Source organism: Meriones unguiculatus, chromosome 6, assembly GCF_030254825.1.
Source record: "Meriones unguiculatus strain TT.TT164.6M chromosome 6, Bangor_MerUng_6.1, whole genome shotgun sequence".
Lineage (NCBI taxonomy): Eukaryota > Metazoa > Chordata > Mammalia > Rodentia > Muridae > Meriones > Meriones unguiculatus.
This window is the reverse complement of record NC_083354.1, coordinates 73,477,329-73,494,122: the sequence shown is the minus strand read 5'-3', so window position 1 is coordinate 73,494,122 and position 16,794 is coordinate 73,477,329. Positions and strand designations below refer to the sequence as shown.

Sequence of the window (16,794 nt, the reverse complement as noted above, 5' to 3'; positions counted from 1 at the left end):
CCAAGTAACATATAAATGTAGACCTATCAGAAACACACAAAACTTCTTATCAGAAACTATGAAAGCCAGAAGGACCTGCGCAGATGTCATGCAGACTTTATGGGACCACAGATGTCAACCCAGACTACTATACCCAGCAAAGCTTTCAATCAACATAGACGGAGAAAACAAATCATTCCATGACAAAACAAAATTTAAGCAATATCTACACAGGAAGCCAGCCCTATAGAAGATATTAGAAGGAAAACTCCAATCCAATGAAAACACTACACTCAAGAAAACAAAGGATACAGATAATTTCCCAACAAAAATTACAAGAAAACAAGCAAAGAATCACAGTAAGACCACCAATTCCACAATAAAAGGAACTAACAGTCATTGGTCACTATTATCCATCAGCATCAATGGACTCAAATCTTCAATAAAAAGACACAGACTAACAGGATGGTTGCAGAAACAGGATACAACATTCTGCTGCATCCAAGAAACACACCTTTGCAACAGAGATAAACACTACCTCAGAGTAAAGGGCTAGAAAAATGTTTTTCAAGCAAATGGACCCAGAAAACAAGCTGAGGGTAACTATCCTAATATCTAATAAAATAGACTTTCAACCAAAATTAATCAAAAAAGATGAGGAGGGGCACTTCATTTTCATCAAAGGAAAATTCCACCAGGAGGACATCACAATTTTGAACTTCTATGCCCTAAAAACAAGACCACCTACATTTGTAAATGAAACATTATTAAAGCTAAAATCATTCATCCATCCCAACACCTTAATAGTGGGAGACTTCAACACTCCACTCTCACCAAGGGACAGATCATCCAGACAGAAGCTAAACAGAGAAATAAGGGCACCTACAGAGCTCCTAAATCAAATGGACCTAATAGATGTCTACAGAACTTTTCACCCAAATTCAAAAGAGTATACCTTCTTTGAACACCTCATGGAACCTTCTCCAAAATAGACCATATAGTTGGTCACAAAGCAAGCCTCAGCAGATACAAGAAGATTGAAATAATCTCTTATATCCCGTCTGATCACCATGGAATAAAGCTGGACCTCAACAACAACAGAAATAGCAAAAAGCCTACACATTCATGAAAACTGAACAACTCCCTACTCAATGATAGCTGGGTCAGGGAAGAAATAAAGAAAGAAATTAAAGACTTCCTAGAATTCAATGAAAATGAAGGTACAACATACCCAAACTTATGGGACACAATGAAAGCAGCGCCGAGAGGAAAGCTCATAGCACTAAGTGCCTGCAAGAAGAAATTTGAAACATCCTATACAAGCAACTTAATAGCTCACCTGAAAGCCCTAGGAAAAAAAAGAAGCAAATACACCAGAGTAGTAGACAGCTGGAAATATTCAAGCTCAGGTCAGAAATCAATAAATTAGAAACAAATAAAACAATTCAAAGAATCAATTAAACCAAGAGCAGATTCTTTGAGAAGACCAACAAGATAGACAAGCCCTTAGCCAAACTAAATAAAGGGCATAGAGAACCTAAAAGAGGGACATAACAACAGGCACTGAAGAAACCCAAACAATCATTAGGTCTGACTACAAAAGCCTATATGCAATAAAATTTGAAAATCTAAATGAAATGGACAATTTTCTTGGTAGATTGCACTTACCAAAGTTAAATAGAGATCAGGCAGAAAGATTGAAAAGTCCTCTATGCCCCAAGGAAACAGAAGCAGTCATCAACAGTCTCCCTTCCAAAAAAAAAGGCAGGGCCGTATGGTTTCAGTGCAGAATTCTACCAGACCTTTAGGGAAGAGCTAACTCCAATTCTCTTCAAACTATTTGACAAAAAAGAAACAGAAGGAACATTACCAAACTCATTCTATGAAGCCACAGTCACCTTGATACCTAAACGACACAAAGACCCAACAAAAAAAGAGAATTTCAGACCTATCTCTCTTGTGAACATTGATGTAAAACTACTCAATAAATTACTTGCAAACTGAATCCAAGAACACAAAAAAATATCATCCATCATGACCAAGTAGGCTTCATCCCAGGCATGCAAGGGTGGTTCAATATACAGAAATCCATCAATGTAATCCACAATATAAACAAACTGAATGAGAAAAACCACGAGATCATCTCCTTAGATGTTGCAAAAGCATTTGATAAAATCCAAAACCCATTCATGATTAAAGTCTTGGAGAGACCAGGGAAACAAGGTACATACTTAAACATAATAAAGGCAATATAGAGCAAGCCTACAGCCAACATCAAACTAAACAGAGAGAAACTTAAATCAATCCCACTGAAATCAGGGCCAAGGCAAGGCTGCCCACTCTCTCCATATCGCTTCAACATTATACTTGAAGTCCTAGCTAGAGCAATAAGACAAATAAAGGAGATCAAGGGGATCCAAATCAGAAAGGAAGAAGTCAAAGTATTACTATTCACAGATGATATGATAGTATACATGAGTGACCCTAAAAATTCAACAAGAGAACTCCTTCAACTGACAAACACCTTCATCAAAGTGACTGGATACAAAATTAACTCAAAAACTCAGAAGCGCTCCTGTATAACAAAGATAAAAGGGCCAAGAAAGAAACTAGGGAAACAACACCCTTCACAATAGCCACTAAAAACATAAAAGTACCTCAGTGTGATTCTAACCGAGCAAGTGAAAGACCTGTTTGAAAAAAACTTCACAAATGACATAAGGTACCTCGGAGTAACCCTAACCAAGGAAGTCAAAGACTTGTATGAAAAAAATTTCAAATCTCTGAAGAAAGAATTAGAAGAAGATATGAGAAGATGGAAAGATCTCCCATGCTCATGGCTTGGTAGGATTAACATAGTAAAAATGGCCATCTTACCAAAAGCAATCTACAGATTCAATGCAATGCCCATCAAATTACCAACACAATTCTTTACAGACCTGGAAAGAAAAATTCTCAACTTCATATGGAATAACAAGAAACCCAGAATTGCTAAAACAATCCTCTACAATAAAAGATCTTCAGGAGGTATCTCCATCCCTGATCAAAAGTTGTACTATAGAGCAACAGTTTTAAAAACTGCATGGTACTGGCATAGAAACAGAATGGTGGATCAATGGAACCGAACAGAGGACCCAGAAATAAACCCACACACTTATGGACACCTGATCTTTGACAAAGACGCCAAAACCATACAATGGAAAAAAGATAGCATCTTCAACAAATGGTGCTGGTCTAACTGGATGTCTACATGTAGAAAAATGAAAATAGATCCATACTTGTCACCCTGCACAAAACTGAAGTCCAAGTGGATCAAAGACCTCAACATAAAACCAGACACATTAAATTGACTTGAAAAAAAAGTGGGAAATACCCTAGAACTCATTGGTACAGGGGAAAACTTCCTGAACAGAACACCAACAGCACAGGCTCTAAGAGCAACAACCAATAAATGGGACCTCATGAAACTGAAAAGTTTCTGTAAAGCAAAGGACACCGTCATCAAAACAAAGCGACCACCTACAGATTGGGAAAGAATCTTCAACAACCCTTTATCTGACAGAGGACTCATATCCAGTATATATAAAGAACTAAAGAAGCTGAAAAGCAGCAAACCAAGTAATCCACTTAAAAAATGGGGAACAGAGCTAAACAGAGAATTCTCTGTAGAGGAATACCGAATGGCAGAGAAGCACTTAAAGAAATGCTCAACCTCACTAGCCATTAGGGAAATGCAAATCAAAACAACCCTGAGATTTCACCTTACACCCATGAGAATGGCCAAGATCAAAAACTCAAGTGACAACACATGCTGGAGAGGTTGTGGAAAAAGGGGAACCCTTCTCCACTGCTGGTGGGAATGAAAACTTGTACAACCACTCTGGAAATCAATCTGGCACTTTCTCAGACAACTAGGAATAGCGCTTCCTCAAGATCCAGCCATACCACTCCTAGGCATATATCCAAAAGAGGCTCAAGTACACAAAAAGGACATTTGCTCAACCATGTTTGTAGCAGCTTTATTTGTAATAGCCAGAAGCTGGAAACAACCCAGATGCCCCTCAACTGAAGAATGGATGCAGAAATTGTGGTACATCTACACAATGGAATATTACTCAGCAATGAAAAATAAGGAAATCATGAAATTTGCAGGTAAATGGTAGGATCTGGAAAGGATCATCCTGAGTGAGTTGTCCCAGAAGCAAAAAGACACACATGGTATATACTCACTCATATAGACATACAACATAGGACAAACCCACTAAAACCTGTGCTTCTAAAGAAACTAAGCAAGAGAGAGGACCCTAACTAAAATGTACAATCCCCATCCGGAAAGGCAAAGAGGATGGACATCAGAAGAAGAAGAAAACAGGAAACAACCTAGGAACCTACCACAGAGGGCCTCTGAAAGCCTCTGCCCTTCAGATTATCAAAGCAGATGCTGAGCCTGATGGGCAGCTGTTGGGCAGGTGAACGGAATTTTAGGTAAGAACTGGGAAATAGTAAGAGTTGGAGAGGACAGGGTCTCCACAAGGAGAGCAACAGAACAAGAAAATTTGAACACAGGGAACTTCCCAGAGACTCATACTCCAACCAAGGACTATTCATAGAGATAACACAGAACCCCTGCACAGATGTAGCCCAGGGCAGTTCAGAGTCCAATTGGGTTACATAGTAATGTGAAGAGGGACTGCCTCTGACATAATCTGATTGGCCTGCTCTTTGATCACCTCCCCCTGGGGGGGGAACAGCCTTACCAGGCCATAGTAGAGGACAATACAGCCACTTTTGATGTGAACTGACAGACTAAGATCAGAAAGGAGAGGAGAACCTCCCCTATCAGTGGACTTGGGGAGTGGCATGCATGCAGAGGGAGGAGGGAGGGTGGGATTGGGAGGGGAGAAGGGAGGGGCTTATGGGGGGATGCAGAATGAATAAAGTATAATTGATGAAAAATTTTAAAAAAAAGGGAAAAAATAATTTAAGAACCTTAAATGACTTTCAAAAGTGGAGGAAAACATGGAGTTAGTCAATTGGCATGGAGCACGTCTCGCCCCTGGGGGCAATGGTCTCCTGAACCTACTCAGACCTCGGACACCACCACTGCTAGTTCTAGAACTGACGCAGGATGTTCCAACGAGGGGTTAAGGCTTCTCATAATATTTCCTATAAGCCCACACCTGTTTGTCTATATCCCCCATTTTTATTCATTATTAGCCAGATAGAGCCAAGTAGTTGTGGTAATGATACTTGTTTTTTTGCCCAATGCTGGAGTGCTAGTGAATTTAGGTATGCCCTGGTTACTCGCATGCCTCACTGGGTGCCTGTGCCCATTGATGCCCCTCATGCTATGACTCTCTTCAGACAGAAAAGGGATCTTGGAACAATAGCCACCATTGTTACTACCATCTCATTGGCGGCTGTTGGAGCTACCACCGCGACATTAGCCATGAGTCATACTGAGCAGACTGCTCAGACCCTGAATAATCATTTAGCCAATGTAGCTCATGCCTTAGTTGTACATAAAGGAATTAATGCTCAACTAAAAGGAAGCTTGATGGTGTTCAATCAGAGGATTGACCTCTTGCAGGAGCAAATCGCTCAACCTGGCTGTCAATGAAAGTATGCTGGACTTTGTGTCACTAGCATATAACATGAGAATTTTTCCTGTGCTGCAAATCTGTCTAAACAATTGTCTAGCTATATTTTAGGTAATTGGACTGGAGAATTCGATACTACGATGGATCAGCTGAGAGTGGCCATTGTCACAGTAAATTCTACCAGAGTGGACACAGGACTAGCCACAGGATTATCAACATGGATTGCTGCAGCCATGAATCATCTGAAGGAATGGGAAGGCTTGGGATCGTTAGCAGGCCTTCTGGTGTTGGTCTCCTTGGTTTGCCTGTGGTATATATGCAAGATTAGAGTCTCACAACAGTGTGATGCAGCCATGATCATTCAGGCCTTTACAGCCATTGAAGCAGGACATTCTCCCCAAGCATGGTTGGATACCATAAAAAGCTAAAATGTTATGCTCAGGATGCGAGGCTAAGCACTGCACTCAGGGTCAGCCTCTTTCGACCCAGAGAAGAGCATGTCTGATTGCATGCGGGTTGATGCCCCAGGTCCCGCCTCTGAGAAAAAGGTATCGGACAGGTCTGATGCTCTTTGGGTGGATGACACCTAAATGAACATCGGTACAAAGTCCCAAGTTATTTCTATTATCAGAGATCAGACCTCTACTCTTGCCTGATGCGTCTAAAACAAAAAGGGGGAACTGTAGAGAGCTGCGGAATGCTATGCCTTAAAGATGGAGCTGGTTTCCACCTTCCACCTTCCCGATGGTGAGTGCTCTCTGTCACGAACAATTCCACATTTGGCTAAGGCTGAGGATCTAGCTTGCTTCCATGTATGTGGACCTATCTGCATTGCCCACGTGGCACGCCTGGGTTGGCTACCCAGAGGCTATTTAAGCTGTGGGCTGGCTTTCCCCAGGGTCCGAGGATTGTTCAAGGTTCCTGAATAAACTGCATTGAAAAAAAAAATGATTATGTAGTGAGACCACTTTCAGGGATGGGAGATTTGCCAGCTTCCATAATGTGTGATGTAATTCGATTCATTTTTGTGAGCATATTATTCTATGAATCATGTTATATATTTTTTACTTTATTAAACTTTGTCCTTAATAAAAAAAAAAACTTCATATCTCTGAAGAAAGAAATTGAAGAGGATATCAGAAGATGGAAAGATCTCGCATGCTCATGGATCAGGAGGATTAACATAGTGAAAATGGCCAACCTGCCAAAAGCAATATACAGATTCAATGCAATTCCTATCCAAATACCAACATAATTCTTTACAGACCTTGAAAGAAAAATTCTCCACTTCCTATGAAAAACAAAAAACCCAGAATCTCCGAAATGATCCTGTACAACAACAGATCATCTAGAGATATGTCCATCCCTGATCTCAAGCTGTACCACAAACAGCATCTTCAACAAATAGTGCTGGTCCAACTGGATGTCTACATGCAGAAAAATGAAAATAGATCCATGTTTATCACCCTGCACAACACTAAAGTCCCAGTGGATCATAGACCTCAATATAAAACCAGACACACTAAATCGGTGAGAAGAAAAAGTGGGGAAGGGCCTAGAACTCATTGTCAGAGAACATAGATGTCCTGAACAGAAAATCAACAGCACAGGCTCTAAGAATAACAATCAATAAATGGGATCTCATCAAACTAAAAATCTTCTGTAGAACAAAGGACACTGTCATCAGAATCAAAATGACAGCCTACAGACTGGGAAAGGATCTTCACCATCCCTATATCTGACAGAGGACCAATATCCAGAATATATAAAGAAATAAAGAAGTTAAAAAGCAACAAATCAAGTAAACAAAAAGGAGCTAAAGAGAGAATTCTGTGTAGAGGACCATAGAATGGCAGAGAAAAACCTAAAGTAACACTCAACTTCCTTGGCCATCAGGGATATGCAAATCAAAACGACCCTGAGATTTCACCTAACATCCATCAGAATGGCTAAGATCAAAATCTCAAGTGACAACACATGGTAGAGAGGATGTGGAGAAAGGGGAACCCTCTTCCTTTGCTGGTGGGAATGTAACTTGTAAAACCACTTCAGAAATCAATCTGGTGCTTTCTCAGACAATTAGAAATAGCGCTTCCTCAAGATCCAGCTATACCACTCCTAGGCATATATCCAAAGATGCTCAAATACACAACAAGGACATTTGCTCAACCATGTTTGTAGCAGCTTTATTCATAATAGCCAGAACCTGGAAACAACCCAGATGTCCCTCAACAGAGGAACGGATACAGAAATTGTGGTATATTTACACAATGGAATACTACTCAGCAATTAAAAACAAGGAAATCATGAAATTTGCAGACAAATAGTGGGATCTAGAAAAGATCATCCTGAGTTAGGTATCCCAGAAGCAGAAAGACACAAATGATATATACTCACTTATAAGTGGATACTAAGCCTATAAGATAGGACAAACCTACTAAAATCTGTACACCTAAAGAAGTTTAACAAGAAGGAGGTTCCGGTGTAAGATGATCAAACCTCACTTAGAAAGACAAATGGGATGGACATTGGAAGTAGGAGAAAACAAGAAACAGGACAGGAGTATACCATAGAGGACCTCTGAAAGACTCTGCCTAGCAGTATATCAAAGCAGATGCTGAGACTCATAACCAAACCTTGGGCAGAGTCCAGGGAATCATATTTAAGAAGAGGGAGTAAGTATGACCTGGAGAGGATGGAAGCGCCATAAGGACCAAATATATCTGGAAACAGTCATCTTGTCTGAGACTGATTCTCCAACCAAGGACCATTCACGGATATAACCTAGAACCCCTGCTCAGATGTAGCCCATGGCAGCTTAGCATCCAAGTGGGTTTCCCTAGTAAGGAGAACAGGGACTGTCTCTGACATGAACTCAATGGCTGACTCTTTGACAACCCCCACCCACCCACCCAGGGAGGAGCAGCTTTGTTAGGCCACAGAGGAGGACATTGCAGCCAGTACTGATGAGACCTGATAAGCTAGGGTCAGATGGAAGGGGAGGAGGACCTCCCCTACCATGGACTTAGGGAGGGGCAGGGAGGAAAGGAGGGAGGGAGGGAGGGTGGCTTTAGGAGGGAATGAGGAAGAGGGCTACGGCGGGGATACAAAGTAAATAAACTGTAATTAATATAAAAAATAAAAATTAGACAAAGAAAGGCAAAAAAAAGTAGTGGTTATAAGGATGATTAAAAAAAACTAAGAATGTATTAAAAATATCCTTTATGGATCAAGCCAATAAAATCACTCAATAATCCAGCAAAAAAAATAATAATAATAACTTTATAAATAGAAAAAAAAGCTAAGTTCGTGTGATTCAAACTTATCACTAGGTGACCACTTAAAAAGTTCTGGGGTGACCCCATATAGGATAGGAGGAAGATCAGAACTCAAGGGAATACCCCAACAATGTGGCTCTTTTATCTCTAGTTTTATTTTGCTCTGTAAAACATTTAAAAGTTTAATCATAAAATACGATCCACTTACTTGGGGAACCACTTGGCATGCTCCTTCCAGGGATTGTCTCCTTCTTCCCAGTTTCCCAGGCATCCACCGCAGGAGAAGCACTGCACAGTGTCCCTTTCACCTACAGATGCAGGGAAGTGATGGCACCAGGTGTGTCTTGGAGCTGATCATACTGAACCAGAGCAACACAGACCCCAGCATGCTTGCTCTTCCATGTCCCCTCTGGCTGAATCGCTGGCCACATCCCACTGCCCTAAATGACCCACTCCTGAGTCTGGACCTCCCATCCCAGCCATGGCCATCCTCCATAGACACAGCCCAGGGCTTCGGAGGTCCTACTAGGTGATCTTAGTACACACTTAGCTACACACTCAGCCCACTGCCGGTACTCTTAAGGTCTATATGTAAAGAAAAGCAACATTTTACTGCCCACAAAATGGAACCTAACCCTTAACCACCACAGAAAACCTCACAAAATGGGACCCAGTTAGTTACCTGTAAAGACAAAGCCGGCTGCGGAGAGTCCACGTGGCGAGGTCCCATGGGCATAAAACGGCCACTTCTCAAAGGACTCCAGCCTGGCCTCCTCTTCTTGGTACTGTGCTTTGCTGCCTCTCAGCGTCTTCTCTGGACTCTTCACCCTTATGTCATACTTGCCAATGTTACCGACATCTTTGCCCAACAGGAACTCACATTCTGGATGAAATTTCTTGTGGATTTCTATGGGAAATTTCCTGAGGCTGGTGTGAAAGAGGATTAAGCTACAGCAAAAGCACTGCACCCCAAGTTTCACCCCAGTAAGGTAAAACCCAGCAGCTGCCATGTCCTCAGGCATCCATGAGCTATATGGGTCATAGGTCACAAAAGTCTTTAATCTCCTGGCTTCACTGCGCATCTGTGAGTTAAAACCTTTCTTCATTTTTATTCGTGCTTTATTCTCTTCTTCATCTTGGCTCTTGGCCAGCTGCACTGCATCCACACCGAGAAGAGCAGAGAGCTCTTGGAGATGATCATAATCAAACTCAGTAACTGGCTCCTCAGAGGCCTCTCCGTGCTCAGCCATCTTCTAAAAGAGAAAGGGAAACAGATAATGGTGATAGCAATGCTTTGCTATAAAGAACATGAATTTCGGTCCCATGAGGTGGCTCAGAAAGTAAAAACACTTGCAGCTAAACCGGGACATTGAAAGAAGAGAACTGACACCCACAAGTTGTCGTCTGACTTCCACATGGACATGGGGATACACACACTCATGCCCCTGCCCCATATGTCAAAACAAAGGCACTAAGAAGAAATAATTGCTGTGTCGACTTGTGTCTCAAGCAAGTGGACTAGGCCATGAGGACCAGCTATGAACAAAACAAATAGGCCTGTTTCCATCCATAAAGGCTCTGCCCACCTTTTGTTTCTTTGTTTGTTATTCTGAGATAGAGTTATGCTATGTATTCCATGCTGGTCTAGAACTTGTGGCCCAGGCAGGCGCCACAGGAAGGTGTTTACCCTGGGACCCTCTTTGGTTTGGGTTGTGCACATCTCCCTCTTGTAATAACCTACACATACCACAGTCACCCTGCCACTTTCATTGGGCCACTTTCTGTGCTTTTGGATTTTTTTCTTTTCTCTTTTGGACAGTCAAGTGTAGACAGTCTCTAGTCAAGTGTGGCACCAATTCATTAGGAAGGGAGAATGGACAGGCTGATCTCACCTGCTCACTGGTTTGCGGTGCATATATAGGAAAGTAAAACTACTTTCTCACGTTTATGGAAAGTTCCCTATTGAGCATCTTATCTTTCACATAATTACTTATGCATATGAAGAAAGTCAGATGTGTTATGTGAAGGACATGCTCAGGGACTAAAAGGCTTGGTTAAATTCAGCCTGTCAGACAAAACAAAGAACCTGTCTCCTTTCTTGTAACTCGACTTCTCATTTCCTCAACCCCATGAGTGAAAGCACAAGCAATAATCAGGGTGTGTCAGAACTCCCATTCACACAGCCATTTATGCATCTTGACAGTGTATCCTGCTCTAATCTGTAGCTTCACTTTGCTCCACATAAACTAATTTTGCTTCTTTTGAAAATCTTAGAGCCTTTGTTCTCAGTTGTGTGAATTAAAGGCCAAGAGCTTGAAAACAGACAGACCACATCAGCCTACAGGATGCTACACAGTTTGTATCACCAAGACCTGTCCCAAATGTGAATAATGGCCCCATTGTTGTGATGTGGGCACATATTTGCCATGCATGTTAGAGAAAAATATACACGAAATCCCATAGCCTCGTAGAGACAATGTGGTAAAATTACCCTGTTCTTTAAAACCGTTCTCTTCCGTTCACTTGTCAGGGCTAGTGCTCTGCGTGTAAGCTGTGTTAGGTCCACAGTGGCCCCCACAGTGGTGGTACCAATAACCATGTCCTATCTCAGGCAGGACTCTGGCCAGGGAAACAGAAGTTTATTGAGTAAACCAGAGGGTAAATTCAGCATCCCTCAGGAACCTCAAAGGCACCTTTCTGTTTACCAGGAAAATCACCACTTTCTTTATCCAGTTGTCCCTAACAGTCACCTACCTGGGGCACAGACATCTAGTTCCTGTTAACCGAACAGCAAAAGCCTGCACTAACTCCCAGGCTGTTTTGAGCCACACCTCTCCTCCCTATTCCCTTAAGATTGACAGGGCTTTTTCTGCACCACTGTTCCCTGGCCTCCAAGTGAACACCTGGCACTTTAATTTCCTAAACAAACTTTTTTTTACCCATGGGTGGTCCAGTTCAGTGGTTTTACTCACCCTTGCTTACAAACTCCAGATGCAGGGGAGGATTTGAGTCTGGCAGGCAGCCACTGAGCTTCCCAAGATCTTATACCTCTTTACAGTGGGTTGTATGAAGCACACCGTTGCTTATAGGCAAGGAGATAGTTTATTAAAGGAGAGATTCTAATCAGCTAAGAATGCTGCCTGTACTGTGACCCAGACCCAAGAGAGGAAAGGGGCAGCTCTGCATGACACTTCACACAACATTTGCCTCTCCCAGTGTTCTCACAAAGCTAGCTCTTCTTCAGCATGCTCCTTTGGTTGTAATGAAGCCCAGGGCTTCCAGTCTCCACTGCTGCTATCTTTCGTGTTAATCTGTGGAACCTCCTCTACGCTATTCCCTATTCTATTATTATATTAGTAGAACATAATTATTATTATAGTTGCTACAGAATTTATCTTATCAATTATTTTTCTCTAAGTTAAAATGTTGCATTGTCCTATTAGCAGATAGCTATATATATATATATATATATATATATATATATATATATATATATAGAGAGAGAGAGAGAGAGAGAGAGAGAGAGAGAGAGAGATAGACAAGGACAGGAACAGACATAGATATAGACATAGAGACAGAGACATAGACATAGATATAGACATAGACATAAGCATAGTCATAGGCATACACATACACATAAATACATACCTGTGCTGGGGTGGCTGTTAGGGATCGAGCCCGGATCCTCTATTTTGCCTAACAGGCTTGGACTAACCAAGCCCTTAGTCCCTTCAGTAGTCCAGGGTGGGTGTTAAGCACTGAGCCCAGGACATTTTGTATACCAGGAAAGGCCCCACCTCTGAGCTACCTCAGCCAGCACAGCCATGGGCAGTACAGGAACATAGCAGGGTAATAGTAGAAAGAGAAACAAGTCTCTGGGTTTCCTGCAAGAGTAAACGATTCTCATTTTCCCACTGCGTATTTATTGGTTTGCTAGCTACTAGAGACAGCCCTGCAGTCAGGGCTTGAGCAAACAGGATTTTTATCCTCTTATCTGAGTTCTTCCTTTTGCACTTCCTGCCCTTGTGACTTTCTGATCTGCTCCAAGGATTAGAACATTACAGATAATGTCCCTTGCCAGTTACCCAGCCAAGAGACCATTCCACAGGGAATCTGACTTACCAGAAGATACGCTAAGTTGGGAGGCATAATTATTTCCTCAGAGGATAACATTTGTATTTACAGAGCTTTCACCACTCAGCACTGCTAAGCCTGCCCAGTTTTCTTCGTTCTAACAGGGAAACTGTAGCTTAGGGGGTCGAGGGTTAAAAACACTGGATGCTCTTCCAGAGGACCTGGGTTCCATTCCCAGTAAACCCAAGTCCCAGCTCACCATGGTCTCTACTCCAGTTCAGGGAGATCTAGCGCCCTCTTCTGGCTTCCATGGGCACAAGGCATATACCTTGGTTGCACAGACATGCATGCAAACAAAACACACCTACACCCAAAATAAATGATGAAGAAATAAAATTCTTTAAGCCTGTAACTTTTCCCTTTTTTTCTATTTCTTTCTTCCTTTTTTTTTCTAGACTCCATTTCTCTGAAGACCTCCACTCCCAACCCTCACATTGCTTGTTGAACTCCACTGCTGAATTTGCCTATGTCCTTGGGTCCTAACTCAAAGGCGTAACTTTCTCTCCTCTTCTCCATGTCTCTCCGTCTGGAAGCTGCTGTGATTTATACCTTGCCTGCCTCATCGTTTTTCTCTGAAACTCTAATAAAATGATCTCTGTGCTTCCTCTGATTCTCTACTTTTTTTTTTTAATTAACAACACAAAGAACCCAAGAAGGGAACCTTGATTTCCCCCTAATAGGTAGTGTGTGAGTGTTTGTGATTTGTGAGTGTGGGCGACCCAGGCCACAGTGTGTCTGTGAGGCTGGTTTTTCCCTCCACAGTGGAACCCAGGGATTGATCTCAGGCTTGCAAGGCAATGTCTTTTACCTGTGCTGCTTTGGGCTTTCGTTGCTTGTTTGTTTGTTTGTTTGTTTGTTTGTTTGTTGTTAAGTTCATTGACTTCTGAATGGCTAATCACTCCCCTACAATGGAGCATTTATGCCATTTTTCTCTTCATAAACAAAGATGGGTTCAAACTGCTAAAAACAAAACCTTTTCTCAGAGTAAATTCCTGAAATAATATTGCTGAGTCAAACACATGCATCCTCTTAAGGGTTTGGGTGTCTGTCAGGCACTGGCTTTGCTAATGGTCATCTGGGCTCCTTTTACCTTCAGTAAGGTCACAGTCCTGCTTCTTCTCAGGTGGTTTCCTGCAATGAGGTTTCACATATCAGAATTCCATGTCTCTCTGTAACAGAAATTAAAGTCTGCTTACAAACCAAAAACTGATTTCCCAAGGGAAAAGCCTGGTCAGGCGTCTCAGTGAAGTCCAAGTCCAGCACCCCAGTGGCCATCCTGGGGGACAGGCATGGGCTCCACGTGTGGCTGTAAGTAAATGAAACTGAGCTTGTGTGATTCCATCATAATCTATTGGTCAGTGGCTACTTCAAGTTCCCAAAGAACCTCCTGTCCTTCAAAGCCACATATAAAGTTAACTCCAAACACCCACCCAAGCCAACCCCAGTAACTTTGAAAATAGAGGTTTGCAAAAAATTTCAAACATGATATGTGATTTCTCCAGCAATCAAGAAACAAAGCCAATTTTTGGTCTATCTTATCTCCATCTTGTATCTAGTAAAATAATTCTGAAAATTGGGTTTTTGTTTTGTTTTTAGAGTAACCCAAATAAAAATATTTCCCATTTGTTAAGTCCTGTTTATCTCAGCTAACCAGCCCCCCCCCCCCCCACTGGTTAGCTGATGAACTGGAACTTTCAGTTCAACCTGATTCCTTCCTGCAATGAGGCTGTGCTTCCCAGTTGAATCAAATGGACACTTTTCATCAACAGTTTGTAGCAGTAAGCAAGAGGATTTCCACTGCCTCTGGAATAGCAAGTGCCATCACTCAGGAGCAGAAGCCTGGATTCAGGCTATTCTGGTCTATAGAGCGAGTTCCAGGACAGCCAGAGCTAAACTCTGTCTTAAAACTCACTTCTCCCAAAAGAGAATAATAAACAAATGAATAAATATCCTCTGAGAGCATCTTAAATCCTCTCCTCTTGCATGGCTTAATTTTTACTTTTTTGCTAAAATAGGGGTAATAATACTGAAAGCAGGTGCCAGCTGCTTAGAGCTTATAGCCCTCTTACTATATAGTCTTGGCTAGCCTTAAACTTGTGGTAATCCTCATGCCTTGCTCTCCCAAATCTTAGATAACTTAATAAATTCTTTTTATTACATTTGGAAAGTATGTGTGTATTAGTGCATATCAGGTCTCTCTTTCTGCCAGGTGTATCCCAGAGAGCAAATTCATGTTATCAGGCTTCCACACAGGTACCTTTACTTGCTGAGCTATCTAGACAATACGTTCTTAAAACCCTATCAGTTCAGAATGAAGCAAGTAGAAGGTTACACTTTAGTACATCCACTATCGTCTACAATTCATTTGCTTTATCATCAACTTTTTATCACACCCCATAAAAGATTTTTAAATAATTCATAATGGTTATCAAATATACTGTGTCTTCAATGAAGGCTGCATCTCTTGACATTCCCCAGAGAGCCTATAGATCCATGGTTTTCAACCTGTGGGCCTCGAACCCTTGTGGTCAAAGGCCCCTTTAACAGGGGTTGCCTAAGACCATCAGAAAACACAGATATTTACATTAAGATTCATACAGTAGCAAAGTTGGACTTGTGAAGTAGCAACGAAGATAACTTTATGTCTGGGTCACCACAGGAGGAGCTGTATTAAAGGGTCTCAGCATTAAGAAAGTTGAGAACCACTACAATAGAGTGTTTCAAAGTAGATATGTAAGTAGGCCTCAGTGATTCAAATGTTTCTATTCAGCACCTGCAAACAGCCAAAAAGGAGATATTCATGAACTTTCTTCCCTCAGAGCTGGGGTCAGGGATAGGTTCTTCATTCAGATACCTTATCATCCTTTCTAGTAGTTCAGGTAAGACACAATCATGCAGTTGATCACATAAATTCCTACCTTCAAGCATTTCACTATTAATATTACAATGTTATTGGGACACAATGCACACATTATACATTCTCCTCTTTGCAATGCAGTTAATAGATTTTAGGACATTCATAGACTGGTACAATCAGTGATTTTCAAACAACTTACCACTCCCAAAAGAAAGAACTGTATCTATTAGTACTCGTTGGCTTTCCATTTCTCCTCAATGTCCTTAGCCCTACCAAACTTCTAATTCACTCTATTTTCAGTTTTACAGGAAAAGGTAATGCAGTCATTCAATTATTTGAAAACAGCAACATGAGAAAAATGCCATGTTTCTCCTTACACAAGCCACAGTCCTTGGGCAGAAACAAAGATCCGATGTTCACCTCAGTGGATATCAGTGCTCATGACGGCTGCACACTGAGCCTCCATATGGCATACGTGAGCAACTAATTTTGTATCCACACAGTTCTGTTGATGAACTCGTAGCCTGAAATGCTGGGGTGTGACTGATTTCTGGGAAGCATTCAGCAGCTGTCTGGAGTAAGGAGTACCCATGCTTTAGCATCACCTGCTTGGGATGGTTTGGGCTGGCAATAGCATCAGGAAGATGCTGAGTCATTTCCTTTTCTTATTCCACACAGAGAAGCTGCCATAACTGCCACTCTCTGTAACAGGCAGCTGCTTAACAATCTCCCTGCTAAATGGCTTACAAAGGTGCTCACCTAAAGCAACCCTTCCAGTAGTTGGTGGTATAAAAGTTAGTGGCACACAACTTATAGAAGAAAGTATTTAAGTGGCTTCATGGCTCTAGAGGGTTAGAGTTCTTGATGGTGGAGTGAAAGCAGAATGGCAGGAACAGCCTAGAGTTCACATCTCAAACCACAGGCAGGAGAGCAAGAAACAGAGAGT

General features: G+C 41.8%; 1 pseudogene; it reads right to left on the bottom strand.

The window, feature by feature from the left end:
- Window positions 1-14,150, bottom strand: part of LOC110543167 (baculoviral IAP repeat-containing protein 1a-like) — a 58,123-nt pseudogene extending 43,973 nt beyond the window's left edge.
- Window positions 14,151-16,794: the final 2,644 nt, after the last annotated feature.